Source organism: Rattus norvegicus, chromosome 19 (genome assembly GCF_021556685.1).
Source record: "Rattus norvegicus strain SHRSP/BbbUtx chromosome 19, alternate assembly SHRSP_T2T, whole genome shotgun sequence".
Taxonomy (NCBI): domain Eukaryota; kingdom Metazoa; phylum Chordata; class Mammalia; order Rodentia; family Muridae; genus Rattus; species Rattus norvegicus.
In genome coordinates this window covers 45,293,901-45,299,267 of record NC_141552.1, presented here as the reverse complement: position 1 = coordinate 45,299,267, position 5,367 = coordinate 45,293,901, and the positions used below count along the sequence as shown (strand labels likewise).

Below are 5,367 nucleotides of genomic sequence, written 5' to 3'. Positions count from 1 at the left end.
TGCAATAATGAAGCAGGGTGGAAATTTACCTCCCACCTTAAGGTCAACTCCTAAGACGTATCTCAAAAGCAACTTGAACCAGTGAGATGGCTCAGCAGGAAAGGGACCTGCTACCAAGCCTGACAGCCAGACTTCAATACCTGGGACTCATATTGAGGGACGAGAGAACTGGCTCCTGGGACTTGTCCTCTGACCTCCACATACGCTGTAGCATGCATATATCTCTACCCCACTATATCAAAACAAAAGAACAAAGCAAAGTGGCAAACCCTAGCCAGTTACCGGTCCAAGTTCACAGGCATTTCATTTGAATACAAAACAAAAAGATCTGATGTTTCTGGTGGAAATCATACCATTATAGTAAGAAAATATAGTACTCAAAAGAAGTCTGTGCAGGAATGGTTCAGAAATGATTGGTATTGGTTGACTTTCTACTACTGTGCCAAGTACCGGGGAAAATGAACGTGAAGGTAAGTTTATTGTGACTTCTGAGTCCCGAGATTACAGTCCATGGTCAGTTGTCTGTTGCTTTTTGAGCTTGTGGTAGACAAAGGGTACCACAGTGAGAACACATGGTGGATATGGTTACCTCACTTCATGGTGGCCAGGAAGCAGACATCTGTCCCTAGAGGCATTGCAGTTGTGACTGCTGTGTCACATGTGCGTCTGTAGGAAGCAGAGAGAAGAGAGGCTGTGTGTACTCAGTGTTCTGACCTGTGAACATCTGAACATTTATTCCTGAAAAAAGTATTATGGGGACCCAGTCAGGGATCTAGCCTGAGACAACTGCTGGTCAGTCACCTTGAAGGCCCAGATGAGCTCTCAGAGTGAGGATCCAGTTGGAGGCCTGAGGTACCAGATAGAAATGAGCCTAAGGCGGATGACCCTCTTGTGGGGTTACTTGGGTGGGGGCCTGGATGAGGAGCTAGCCTGACTTGATTCCTGCCCAGTGCCATAATGCCCAGGTGGGGCATAGCACTCTGGAGAACACTCCTGAGATGACCCCAGACACTCAGAGATCCCCCAACACACAGTGCCACTAAGAAGATCAAGTAAGCAGTGGAAAAATGGAAGAGGAAGAGAAACAGAAGGATGCAGACACAATGAAGAGAGGCAGAACTGGAGACTCAAGGGTAGTGAGGAAAGGCCTGATGTGAGTAGTCGGTGATGCCACCTGTGACCATGGTGAGGTCCTGGCCTGTGCTGCCACTGGGAGCCACATCTGGGTCTATGGCCCTGTAGCAGCAGGGATCTGGTACAACCGAAGGCTAGGTGGATATCCCTGGTCTTGGGTGCAGCCCAGGGACATAATGATGTTTGAGGGCTGTGCAGAACTGGCCCTATCCCTTGTCTGGGCACTGGGGGAGAGCTGGTCCTGGGGGCATGAGAGTAAGAGAGCTGACCTCACCCCTACGCAGATGCAGGACTGTGAGGAGTCGACCCCGTTCTACACATCGTGGGAGTTGTGGGTGCAATCCTAAGGATATGAGCTGGCCCTGCCACCTGTCTCCCATTTGGTGACATGGATAAGGGACAAATACCCTCCTTCTTCCTCACCCTTGGCCACACACAGCAGGTGGGAGACCTGGCCCTGAGGTCATGAGAGCAGCAGAGCTGTCCCTGTTCCTCGCCTGCTGCAGCACTCAGGAGAGCAGGACCACCCTTGCCTGGGCAGCACAGAGCTGACCTTAGTGGGAGGGACATGGGCAATTCAGCCCTGAGTGTGTGAGCATGGGAGAGCTGGCTCCATCACTTCTCTGTAGTGGGGTGACGTAGGCACTGGAGAGATGTCCCCTGCCTCACTCCTTGTCACCTATGGCAGGCAAGAGAGCTGGCTTTGGGGGTCACAAGAGTGGGAGAGCTGGCCGTGTCCCTCACTGGCTGCAGCACTTGGGAGAGTGGGCCCTGTAACTCACCTGGGCAGCAGGGTAGAGTTGGTCCTGGTTGTGGGGGTTGCTGGTGAGAAGGCCCAGAGGTCGTGAGAACAGGCTTACCAGCAGGCTCACCAACTCAGATACCATTCAGGCCCAGATCCAGGGCTTTGAATTGGCCCACTCTAACACCTACCCCATCATTGAACTGCTGGAGTGCATAAAGGGGCCAGTCCTACAGATCTGAAACTACAGGATCTTCATGACACAGGGCAACACCAGGATATCTGAGAGGAGTCCCAGTGAGGATCCAGTATTGATGGAGTAGCAGAAGCCAGAGGACTTGTACCAGACCGATGAGTCATTGCAATGACCATTTGCAAGCAAAGAAGTGTAGATAAAGGGGAATAGTGGGCATGCACTGTGACACACTAGAGCTTCCACAGTGAGATTGGCTTTTTCTGTTGTGAGGGGTTTGCAAGGGCAGGGACAAGGGCAGTGGGAGATAGTGGGATTGGGATGCACGATGTGAAGTTCTCAAGAACCAATAAAAAGCCAGAGACAAGAAGGGGCTTGGGTTTCAATATCCCGTCCACCAATCAAGCTCCTTCAACCTGGCCGCATTTCTTAAAAGCTCCATCACTGTCCAATAGCACCATGGGCTATACAGTTCTTAGAGCACTCAAGATCTGATCCATAGCACAGTGACACGTGAATTCTTCCAGATGAGGAAAAATGGCGACATTATGTTACCCTACCTCAAAAAGATTATTTTGAATCAGAAAAAAATCAAATTCTGTACAGTAACTGTTAGCATTTATTATAAATTTCTTAGTGAGTATAGAATGATAGTAACACAGTAACAATTATGTAAAAACTCCACATTAGAATCTATAGAAAGTCTTATAAGTAGTCATGTGACCAGAGGCTATAGCAAGAAGGCAAAAGTATTGATATCCTTGATCGGGCTCCAAATACACATGATCCAGCTGTTGGTAAGACTTTGTCATCCAGAAAATTATCCAAGAAGCTATAGAGTGTGATAATGGCCATTTGCTATGTTTTGCAGAAATCAAAGCAGAATTCAGTATCATCACAGAAGATATTTGTGTACAATATAAGCATTGCAACATTGTATCATAACTTCTTAGAGGAAGATTGTAAAATCAAAACAGAGTCATTTAGATACCAATCTTAAAATGTTACATGTATTTTAGATACAACATATGTCAAGTAATGTAGGGTACAGCTATTGTCAGTTTTGTGGATTATAAAACACATGTTTTCATAAGCAAACACTTGGGTAGATTTTTGCCATGTACACTTATAACTAAAGGAGAATTTAATATGTATGGGTTAAATTAAAAAGGAACAAAGGTAAAAATAGAGGGGCCAAATGTATGACAGATGCCTGTAGAAATTATAAGATGGTGTAACAGATCCCTTATTCCTCAGTGGCTGTGTTGTTTAAACATTGACATTATAAAACAAGAGAGCTGTGGAACAGTGTGGGAACAATAATTAAAAACCATGTGTTATATTATCTGTTATATTTTTGAAAATAATGATAGTAATAGTAGTAGTAGTAGTAGTAGTAGTAATAGTAATAATAGTAGTAGTAGTAATAGTAGTAATAGTAGTAGTAGTAGTAATAGTAGTAGTAATAATAGTAGTAGTAGTAATAGTTGTAGTAGTAGTAATAGTAGTAGTAGTAGTAGTAGTAGTAGTAGTAGTAGTTGTTGTTGTTGTTGTTGTTGTTGTTGTTGTTGGTATCAGGAACCGCTTTCACCTTCAGCAGTGATTTCACCTACAGGTGACAGGGACCTGTGCATCTGTTGCCATGGCAATGGCCATACATTCCCAGCACACATTTGGTTCACCTGGGAGTAGTTAACCACAGTTTAAATAAGAGGCAGACCCTTCCTGTCCCCTTCCTCTTTTTTTCTCTCTTCTCTCTCTCTCCCCCCACCCCTTGTCTTTGTCATCCTCAATAAACTTCTTCCACGTGGGACCTTATTGGCCTGGCGTGGTCTGTCCGGCTCAAGTCATGACTCTATCACAGCAGTGATAGTAGTAGTAGAAAATATTTTAAATATTTCCATCATAAAAAAGTAAGGACGTGAGATAAACCACACACTATTATGTAGTCATTGTAGAATGAAGTCATGTTTCAAAATGCCATGTTATACATGATAATGTACAAAGATTTATCAACCAGAAAAACAAGTTAAAAATCTTATGTCATATAATCCAAATATATAATGAAAAAGTTTAATAGGCAAGTATTTTTAAAGATTTATTTTTAAATGCTTTAAAAGTATGTGTAAATGTGTGCATCTGTGTGAGGGAATTTATGCACATGAGTGTAACACACATGGAGGCCAGATGAACACATCAAGTCTCCTGGAGTTGGAGTTACAGGCAGTTGTGAGCCAAGCCATATGGGTGGTGGCAGCTAAGCTCAGGTTCTCTGGAAGAGCAGTATGTTCTCTTAAGCACAGTGATCTCACTAGTTCCTATAGAGATATTTTTGATACTAGCAAATTTTAATTATGTTTTAAGAACTAATCAAATGTCCTTTGACTTTCTCTGAACACTAGATTATGTTTAGAACACACTAAACATAATAAAATAAAATAAGTCATCAAGCGTGTGATGGGGCAGTTGATTGAGAGTGTTATTAAAAACTAAATTAGAACCTGCAGTTGTTGGAAACTTGCCTGAAATTCTAGCACAGATTTAGCTGAGGTCTGAACCACCATAAGTTCGAGTCCAGCCTGGGCTAGTGGAGGAGTAGAAACTAGGAGTTCAGGACCATCCTGGGTAAGCAGAGGTCAGCAAACCATGAGTAAAGAACCAGCATGCGATAAGTAGAAACACCCTTTTCTCAGAAACCAAACCCAAACCCAAACCAAAACCAAACCAAACCAAGCAGTGAATTGGAACTAGAGTGTTGTGTGCTTTTTAGACACTAAGTCTCTCTAATAGTTCCCTGTATTTGTGGACATGTTTGTGAGATGGCTCTATACAGCATCTTAGGAATCTCTTTTAATGCAGCAATATCCAGATAATTATGAAATAGAGTGATAACACAAAACTGTTCGAATGAATAAACAATGATGCTACAGTAGTATTATTGTATAGGATATTTCAGTGTAAATAGACTATCAAAGACAGTTAAGGAGGTTTGTTCAAAGAGTGACAGTTTGTCTTGTCAGATGTCAGAGTGACAAACTGCTTAAATCTTGTGGTCTGTCATGTCTGTTGCAAATATGGAATTCACCTGCTGCGGCACAAAAGTAGCCCTGTAAAAGCAGACAGGTATACCTGCGTCTAGATATTTGCATGCTGTATGATTTTCATGTATCTTGCCAACATATTCTCTCTAAGTTTTTCTAATCATTTAAAATGTTAAAGCCATCCTCCGGTCTCCATTTGTGCCCCAGAGTTCACCCCGTGGCACAGGTCTCTGGACCCAAATCTCCACCCTCCTGTA

The 5,367-nt window shown here is 43.4% G+C and overlaps 1 non-coding gene across 1 annotated transcript; it reads left to right on the top strand.

Annotated features, from left to right (window-relative positions):
• Nucleotides 1–618: 618 nt before the first annotated feature.
• On the top strand, nt 619–746 carry LOC120098687 (small nucleolar RNA SNORA17). The gene has a single exon (XR_015644481.1). It is a non-coding gene; the product is annotated as a small nucleolar RNA SNORA17 (small nucleolar RNA).
• The last annotated feature ends 4,621 nt before the right edge of the window (nt 747–5,367 follow it).